The following is a 10323-nucleotide window of genomic DNA, read 5'->3' as shown; positions in this document are numbered from 1 at the left end:
ATGAAAAATAAAAGTCGACTACACTTCTTGATTTGGCCAAAGATGATCTATTATATTGACAAGATAGCCGAGTTGACCGCTTTAACGATGGAAATACATATCTTCAATTATTGAAGGCAGGCGAGATCAGGTGGGGCCATTCTAGCCAATGAGAGGGCAGATACGTGTTTGAACAAAAGGAACAACTAAGTCGTTTTTCTCAAAGTTCATCCACTTATAGGCCTATCAGTACATTTGTAACAGCTTAAACATTATGAAACTTCAATTCAATTAAATGCGCCCCACGTAAATCGACACGTTCATAGATCTCCATACAAAAAAAGGCCTAATCTCACAGGACAGATTTTAGGGCAGAGTAAATCCTCTCGCTTCTCCTCTTCCTCTCTGATTTGGTTCAGAAATTCTAGTGGCCATGACTGAATTCAAATCTGAGTTGGTTTCTGGGTGTGGTTTAATGTGTGCGTTTGCAGGTGGGAAGAGTTACCCAAATAATTTAGCCAATCTTTTTTAAACTTCAGCTGACTGGTGTGTGACCATGGAAAAGTTGGTTTAACTTTGGATACCCTATCTCTGGGGATATTTAGGGACCATTAATAAATTACACAATGTTAATAGGGCAATATTTTCATGTTGCACACATTTTCTTTGTCTCATTAAATGCGCTCAATATTTGTATATGAATTTCTACAATTTAAAGTTGGTTTGAGGTTTTTAAGTCATTGAAATTTGTAGCTTTTTACTTTTTAAAATATTGTCCAGTGACCATTGTGTAATTTACTGATGGTCCCTAACTAACCCCATATGGATATCGAATGTCAAACCAAATTGACCATGGGCATTATAATGAATGATTAATTGGGTGCTGCCAGCTGTGGGCATGTGGGCAGGATTAAAAATAAACCCAACCCATAGAAAACTGTTATAGTACCCTTCATTCCGTGACATACCATTTTTTCCTAGCATCTCCAGATCTCAGTTTTGGACGAGATTGACTTTATGACCAAACATATACTGTTTTACACTTTGTAGTCAGGAAATGTTTCTGACTAATAAATGTTTCTGACTCATATTGGGGTGGCAGGTAGCCTAGTGGTTAGAGTGTTGGACCTGTAACTGAAAGGTTGCAAGATCAAATCCCTGAGCTGACAAGGTAAAAATCTGTTGTTCTGAACAAGGCAGTTAACCCACTGTTCCTAGGCTGTCATTGAAAATTAGAATTTGTTCTTAACTGACTTGCCAAGGTAAATAATAACAAAAATATATATATATTGATGCCACATATGCCATTTTAAACAAGAAGTTGATTTTTAGGGGCAGTTGCTCTTTAAAAATGTTTTAAAGCTAATGTCCTGCAATTCTACACATTTTGCCATGACTTATGCTATGTTAATATGATATCTGAGTGAGAATGACTAACACAATCAATGTGGGCCCCCTGGAGGTCAGGGCCCTGGGCAAGTGCCCTGTGTGCCCGGAAAGTATTCGGCCATGATTTCTACAAGTTTAGATAACTGGCTTAACTAACTACCAATCAAAAAATTCTTAGCTGACATGGCTTATTGAGTGACTGTCAGTGACTGACATAAGAAGAAAAAAAACTGCCAAATGATGCATAACCACATTTCAAAATTGCAACTAGTGTATTCTACTATTCTTACTCTCAATAGTAAGTTGAGACCCCACCACTGCAGATCAGTGGTAAGGTCAGTAGTAGGTGGGTCAAATCAGCCCTGTAAAGCAAATGGTCTACTCTAGTGGCCATGACTTCACCCACATAATTGAACGGAACATGCATTATACCGTATCTCCACGGCTTCATCGGGAGCATTTTCAGGTTACAGTAGCAATGTAAGGCAGTGGTCTTGACATCGGCATCACACCATTCAGGACCATAGGCTAGGGCAGTGGTCAGAGCTTGACAATGGAGCACTGGTCACGGTACCACTCAGCTGTAGATCAGGGGGAAGGGACTTCATGTTTTTGATTTAACCGACCTGGAAGACCAGGTGTGTTGAATTTAGGCAATCGATGAACTGATCAAATCAAAATAAAATAAAATGTTATTTGTCACATGCTTCGTAAACAACTGGTGTAGACTAACAGTGAAATGTTTACGGGCCCTTCCCAATAATGCAGAGAAAAAGATAAATAATAGAACAATTATAACACAAGGAATAAATACACAATGAGTAACGATAACTTGGCTATATACACGTTGGTCAGGTGTGGTGCATAGTTGGAACAAAATCAGGGTTGCCTATCCATACTGTAGGTGGTCAATGAGGTGGTCCGTGACGGCTAAACAACTGACACCACTGTGTTTCATCTATAGAGAACCTATAATTCACTCCAACTCAATTTGCTCTATTTCATGTTGTCATTGTACCATCCTCATTTGACTGATTCAAGTCAGTGTCTTCATTTAATTGTATTATAGGCCTAATCCCCTGGTCTTCGTTTAAGATGTGTGGGGAAGAATTAAATAAATCATCAAATTCTGATTAAATCTATGGTTTACTGTACAAAAAATATGATGAACTTACTGACATTTTGATGCCTTGTGAGGCAAGTAGACAGAATAAGTCAAACCAGTTGTGACCTCCCAACAGTTGGGAAACACTGCAGTTTTGAGGAACATTGGAAAAGGGTGCCCTCTGCTGTTTATAATAATGCTAAAATAAAATTGTTTTAATAGGGATTCTGTCTTTCTCTTTCTATTTTTCTGTTTCTCTCTCACTAAAATACAAACATCAAGGTCACATGTTATTGATACATTATTACATATATTTAAAAAAATAAGGCAGCATATTTTCTATTTACAAACTGTAATTACACTTTTTCAAAAGTCTTACCAAGAAAACAACAATAACGGCTTTAAACAATGAAGTCAGACTCCTACAACGTTATGGACTGTCTTGACACATTTTTATTTGTACACATTCTGGACACATTTTCTTATCCAGACAACTGCGATACTATTTTTTCCTAAACCAAGTGAAAGAGCTCCAACTCTACATTCAGTTGTGCTGCTCTGTGGCTGACCCTGTGCCTCTCAATGCGTGTTCTATTCTATTCAGATACATTAATAGTTACATGAGTGCATGATTATCTGTGCTACCTTTTGGATGGTGGGGGTAGACAGACACTAGACAGGGACAGGGTGAGCAGGGTGGGATGGGTTAGAGGAGAGGGTGTCTGGGTTCCCTACGGCAGACAGTCTTGGGACAGACAGACGCTAGGCTGCAAGGCCTCAGGGGTGCCAGTGCTACTGACAAGGTCCTGGTGTCACATGATGCCATGATGGTGTAAACAAGGTCAAACAAAGTCAGGTTACAGCTGTCTGTCTGTCTGTCTCCCCCAGACTGGCAGGCTGACTGGAACCAGCAAGGTGACGTGTCATTTCCAAAAGAAAGTAGAAAATAAAATAAAACATAAGACGTAACTGAAATAATTATCTGGAGTGTCATCTCTTTTATATGCCGTCATCCACTTTGTGGACTAGCACCCTTTTAAAACACAGAGACCCTCAATTTGACCAGCAAGGTGCCTAGGCTAAGTGCAGAGAGCAAGGTGTATAGGGAGAGATGGAGAAAGGGGAAAAGGTAATGGGGTTGAGGCACAGAGGGGAAAGAAGAGGGTTGAGGTGTACAAAGAGAAGGAAGATTTATATAGGCAGTAGTATGGGAAGGAAATATTTTTGAAGTAACAGTTGAAGAGAGTATAGAGAGAGAGTAGGAAGAAAATATAATTATATCGCATTGGTATATTAGTCGATTTAATAATTTGATGTTATTGGAGGAGGTGTGAGCGGAGAGGTAATGTTAATAAATGAGGTACACTGGTACTGATAACATACAAATGAATCCATGGTCGACCAATAACACAATGGAATTTAGTATGTTGAGCACAACCAATCCAATAAGAGACTAATTGGAAACCATGGAGACAACAGGAGTATGTTGACATTGAGACATATTGATCAATATGTCAAAGCACTCTATGCCTGAGGCAATTTTGGAGTAAAAACAGAGAGGGATTACCATAGAGAGAGAGAACGATATAGAAAGAGAGAGAGAGAGAGAGAGAGGAGGGGTTGCACTTTAGTCTCCCCTTAGCCTTGCCGGGGGTGTGACGCTACGCCTATCTGTCTGATCTGGTTTGCTATAGGCTTTTTATTGATCCCAGGCTGGGTGAGGGTAAGGATGAGTGATTTGATTCGGTGCCCCTGGTGGTACTGTCCATCTGTGTGTCTGTGGCCAGTGGTCAGTCTGTTGACTGGTAATACCGTTACATCCTGGGGCCAGTTCCCAGTCCAGCCCAGTTAACACCAGACAATACCAAAACACCCTGGACCGATCCCAGTGATTCCAGTCTAGTTCTTAGCATTCAGTCTATCTGTAATAAATGTTTATTCACTCAGCAGTCTCAGCACTGTTAGCAGTAGATACAGTTCAGTAGAACAGATGTTTCTGTGTGTTCAAAGTCCCACACATCACAATCAATGCACCAATTAATGATATAGCAACACTAACTTTAGGTTGAAAACAAATGCCAAACAATGTGCTAATGGAAAACACTTAAAATGTGTTATTTGTTTTTTTAGTTATACATTAAAATACACAGTGAAAGTAAAGTCAGCCGAATTCAGGTGAACCCAAAATGATAGTGGATCAATCCTTGCAATATCCCAATCTACCTCTGGATGGAGCCTTGCCACCATGAGAAATTTGAACCATATTCTGAATACAAGTACAGTATCTTTACAAGATGGCAACACAAAAATATCCTAACAGGCAATAACCCCTAGCGTGTTATGCTAACCACCCATGAGACTGATCCATTAGCAATATATGTATTTTCTTTAACAGCAGGAACTACTCATGTGAACATAATTACTTTACAATGTAATAACTACAGTATTCTACCGTACAGTCCATTTGAAAACCATAATAGAAAATAAATAATAACACTCTGATCCTGTTGAGGTGTAAGTCAATCCACAATGTAAATTAAAGCACTCCTGCCATAGGTAATGCCCCAGGCAGTGTGCTGGGGATAAGCTGTAATGGTGGTGGTGTGTGTGTATGTGTGTGTGTGTGTGGATGCGAGCGCGTGTGGGGAGATGCGCTTGTGCGCATGCATGGATGCATGTGTGTGCGTGTGTATGTGTGTGTGCCTGCTTTGAGGACAGGACTGTCAGAAGCTGGAATGTGGTGTACGGACCTGGGGCCCACAAGGCTCACTCTCAACACTAGGCCTGATGGTCGGCTTGCGGTAAGTGAGTCGGCGACGGAAGTGTCCGCTGAGCAGGATGTAGATGAAAGGGTTAATGCTGCTGGCGGCGTAGCTGAGGCACACTGACAGGTAGTAGCAGGTGTAGTAGGCCAGCGTGGGCCGCCGCAGTGTTAAGCTGACCAGCTGGAGCATGTGGTAGGGCCCTATCTCACCAGGAAAACCGCCACTAGGACCAGAACCATCTTGGTGAGGCGGATGGCTCGGTCCCGGGACTGGTTGTTAGCACTGAAGCTGAGGAGGGGAGAGGAACCAGGGGCATGGGTTAGTGACAATAATGACCAACATAGAAGCATGAATCAAGAAGTTCCCTCCTGCATCAGATAAGTGATCCCCACTATAATTTTGGTTTACTGAGTGGATAACCTTGTCCTTAGGCTCAATTTCTACCCACAGAGAAACAGACGGCTAATGACTAGATTTCTGAGAGGAGGTCATGGTTCCGTTAGATTTCTCCAGCATAGAACTGTTTTAATGTCATTTCTTTTTAGAACACCCACCAAAACCTGTAATTTCATACCTGTGGGCATCTCTATTTCTAGTGCCTCACATTTACTGTATCTAGTACCTCTGTGTGTCTCTGTGTATATAAGTAACTATCAGGCTCTGCCACGGTTGATGACCACGACTACATTTGACCACGCTCTCTGCCACTCTTGTTCTTCAGGTACATCCTCCAGGTATAGCACAGGATCAGCATATAACAGGTGAGGATAAGGGGCAAGGGCAGACAGAAAGACGTGATGGTCTGATAGAGGGTGTGCCTGGGGGGAGGGGAGATAGAGAGAGAGAGGGAACGAACATGTGTATCAGCTTTCAGTAGCTACAGTACCATCCCACTAGGTGTAACGATCGTCGTACGAAGGAGTGGACCAAAACGCAGCGCTGCAAGTGTTCATGACAAATTTAATACTCAAAACACTCAAACAAAATAACAGAGGGAAAACCGAAACAGTCCTGTCAGGTGCAGACACTAAACAGAAAACAACTACCCACAAATGAAAGAGGGAAAAAGGACTGCCTAAGTATGATTCCCAATCAGAGACAACGATAGACAGCTGCCTCTGATTGGGAACCACACTCGGCCAAAAACAAAGAAAGAGAAAACATAGAAATAAAGAAACTAGAATGCCCACCCTAGTCACACCCTGGCCTAACCAAAATAGAGAATAAAAACCTCTCGTGACACTAGGCAAAAACTTGTTGAATCAATGTTGTTTCCATATAATTTCAACCCCAAAAATATATGTGATGAATGTTGAATCAACGTGGAAAACTAATTGGATTTGCAGAGTAAGGGTAATTCATATTTTTTTCACTCAACTTTTAACCTAAATCCAATGACATGGTTAAATTTTTCATTGATTTCACATTGAATTCACGTTAGTTGACTCAACCAAATGTCAATCGAAACTAGACATTGAACTGATGTCTGTGCCCAGTGGGATGTCCCACTGCTATGAATACGTTTGATCATTAGATAGGATGCAGGAATTGTAGCTAAACAAATTTTCACACTGTTAAAAGTGTCCCCAGGATTACAGTAATTACAATGAAGGGTGTGAGTACATAGTAGGTGTTCATTTTTCTACCACTGATTAATACTATGCTTGAAAGCAGCTCTACTTCCGAGAACAGGTTCCTCCGATGGTTTTTCTGCCTGATACCCTAAAAGGCCTCTTTACCAATTTAATTGACATTTGGATTTCTATGAACAGTTTCTGCAGGAGTCCAGTAATTTCCCCAGCCAATAACATGTGTATGGTTTGTTCATAAAGCTAGTTGGGGGGGTGAATATGGCATTGGAGTAGAGGATCATGATATAGAGACCAGCATGACTCATCTGACCTCTGACCCCATCAGACAAATCATCAGACAAATTAACTCCAAGTTCTATTAACATCAGATTTCGTATTTCTTTCAGCATTGAACATTTATTTCAAGAGCAAACCAACAACATGATTTCATGATCTGGTTTACCCCATGTTGAAATCATGTTAGTCAAGTCAATTAAATATCCACCTAAATTCAATGTTGATTTGATGTTATGTCAGGGTTGTGACCTTACCAGAGCACCTCTTTGGGAGTGACCAGGTTCATGGAGCAGCTCTCCAGTCCGTCAGGGAAGCGAATGACTTGAGTGGACCCAGGCGGGAAGGACCATGACAAATGACACCACCCACACAAACAGGTTGATCCAGATGGTCTTAGAGCGGGTTCGTCGGGTCATCAGACGGAACGGGTGCACCACCGCCAGGTACCTATGAGTCAATTGATAGATCAATATGAGGAACTGAACAATTAAACCGACTATATGCCACAAACATACATCCCCATTAAATAACCTAATTTATATCCTTGCAGATATAGACTGACAACAGAACAATCTATAGAAGGGTTGGTTGTTCAGCAACAAAACCGACAAGGTTGGTTTTGGAATGTTGACTACATGTAAACGATATTTTGTCTCCAATGTTTACAAAAAAACATAATACATTTGCACAATGAGCACTTGTTGTCTCTCAAATGCATTGTTAAAGTTGTTGGTTAGCTAGCTAGCGAATTTGAGCCATATTAGGATTGACATGAAATCCATCAAACACCTCAAAACAAGACAGTGTCAAGAACAAGATGAAACTATAGTAGCTGAAACGAGACACTTATGATTTCCCGCATGGCAGTTTCTTGTCATTGTTACTGGCCATTTGGCCATCCAGAATCACAACAACTTACGGATTTCTGCCCCATTGAAGCGTGCACATTGTTTTCGTGACATTGTCAGCTAATCCATCTATACAAAGTCAGGTAAGGTCACTATGTTACTGTCTGTAATAGAGTGCAGATGAGACTGTAAAGTGAGAGTGAGAGTGTGTAGAGATTGCGGGCGAGACGATTGAGTTTTCATCATGTGCTGGCTTGGAACAAATGGAAAGGTAACTTCGATCATGAGCAGAACAGTTAGCTAGAGACGATTGTCAGTGGATTCCGCATCAAATCAAATCAAATTTATTTATAAAGCCCTTCTAACATCAGCTGATTTCTCAAAGTGCTGAACAGAAACCCAGCCTAAAACCTCAAACAGCAAGCAATGCAGGTGTAGAAGCATCCAACTGGACACTGACATGGAGGCCACTACGCTCATCAATTATACAACTGAGGTCATGACACCATCTGCATATCACTAGAAACAGGGCATTCAGGGTAAAGAAAACCCATGAATTATTCTACTTCCACAAATCAGTTAATCTGTTAGTTGTTCTAATCTGAGCCAGATATCACTTTTAAGAAGTTGAGGGAAATAGATTTTCCCTCCAAATTATGCTACCTCTGAAAAATCGTGCATGTTTTTAGTGGGACTCTGGCATTTTGTATGCAATTTGTATAAGAGTGAATTTAACAAAACCAGAGTAGAACATCTAGAAATGGCCCTGGATTGGATGGTAAATAAAGTATAGACAGTGTAACAGCAATTTGGAAAACTAAAGGACATTATTGATTACGTACTTCAGTTTTCTATGGAAGTATAGATAGGAATGCAATCACAGACATCATGGAATGTAAAGTGTATGGTGAATGCACAATGTTAACATACAAAACGTGTGTACCGCGACCCCTGTGAAAGGAAATGTTAGGAACAGTACTGTACTATATGCACTACAGTGGCGTGTTCGCCTGGCTGATGGGTAAAATCCATTTGAATGCAATCACTTTTTGACAGCATCCCTTTTGATTGGAACAAAACCTTCCATACATATTTGCCCATTGTTGAAGTGCTCAGAAAGTGACTTTTTGGACCTGAATGCAAAAACATTCAAGAGATAAAGGTGCTCAAGATACCCTATTTTGCATACCCCACCAAACCATGAGATATCCATGTCTTCATCTCTGGAAAAGATTAACAGTTGAGATTGATATCATTTAAAAGCTTACAAACAGGGTTGTCAAACTATTTTCTAATTTAAAAAATCAAAAAATACCCTGGGGAAACCAACCTCCCAAAAAGCCGTATTACATGTGTTGTGATAATTTTGTTGTTTTCCCTATGACCTGTTAGTTCATATGCCTTGCGACCGTGATATATAGGCCTAAGGCCGAGACAATAAGAAGACACAGTGGCACACCTTTGTTTCATCACAAAACAAGACAGCAACCTCTGTCCGGTGAAATCCACAAACCATATTGCATGTAACAAACAGCTACATGACCTACAGCATGTTCAAGCAAGTTAATGTTGCCGACATTTTCGGACTACTAAACAACTATTGATTTAGAACCACAGAGAGTTACATGACCTACAGCAAGTCGCAAAGAAAACAGGAGCTGCCTCCACTATTCCAGTACCATTTCAACATCATCAAATCACCTATGCTTAGTCTAATACTGTAACAACTAAAAGATACCAAAAACAATTTAGTCCAATCAACGTAAGCTAAATATGATTTGTCTGTCCATGGTTCTGATTTCTGTGTGTGTGTGTGTGTGTGTGTGTGTGTGTGTGTGTGTGTGTGTGTGTGTGTGTGTGTGTGTGTGTGTGTGTGTGTGTGTGTGTGTGTGCATTCAAGTAGAAAAAACGCTGACTCACCCTACGCCAATGTCATCCTCCTCTCTTTCATGTTGACAAACGGTCTATGACTCCGTCATACAGTACGCTTATAGTTTTTGTTGTCATAGGCTACCTGGCTAAAATGCTTGCTCACTAGCCTAAGTTCCTTTCATGGGCAACAATGAGCCAGCTAGTTAACATCAGCCTACTACAACTAGCTACATATTGATCTTCCATCCTCTCAGGCCATGTATGAATTTAAAGGTTGGATCAGAATCACCGTTATAATCATTGGCCAGTACGGAGAATTAAGTCAAACCACAAGTCCAAATCCCTATCTCCATCCATGGCTAATTTAGGAAAGGGCCAAGTTTAGATAGCTAGCCACCCGAGGACAACAACACAACGAGATGCGCATTTTTTCTGTCAATTACATTTTGCTCTCGATGTGATTGGTGTGAAGCCAAATCCAAATTGGCTTCCCTTGA

At 40.8% G+C, this 10323-nt stretch overlaps 1 pseudogene; it reads right to left on the bottom strand.

Moving 5' to 3' along the window:
- Window positions 1–4985: 4985 nt before the first annotated feature.
- On the bottom strand, window positions 4986–9533 carry LOC139572612 (melanin-concentrating hormone receptor 2-like; annotated as a pseudogene).
- Between the last annotated feature and the right edge of the window lie 790 nt (window positions 9534–10323).

This window comes from Salvelinus alpinus, chromosome 4 (assembly GCF_045679555.1).
Source record: "Salvelinus alpinus chromosome 4, SLU_Salpinus.1, whole genome shotgun sequence".
NCBI lineage: Eukaryota > Metazoa > Chordata > Actinopteri > Salmoniformes > Salmonidae > Salvelinus > Salvelinus alpinus.
Note: the sequence above shows the minus strand (reverse complement) of the source record. Positions and strands in the feature narration are given on the sequence as shown.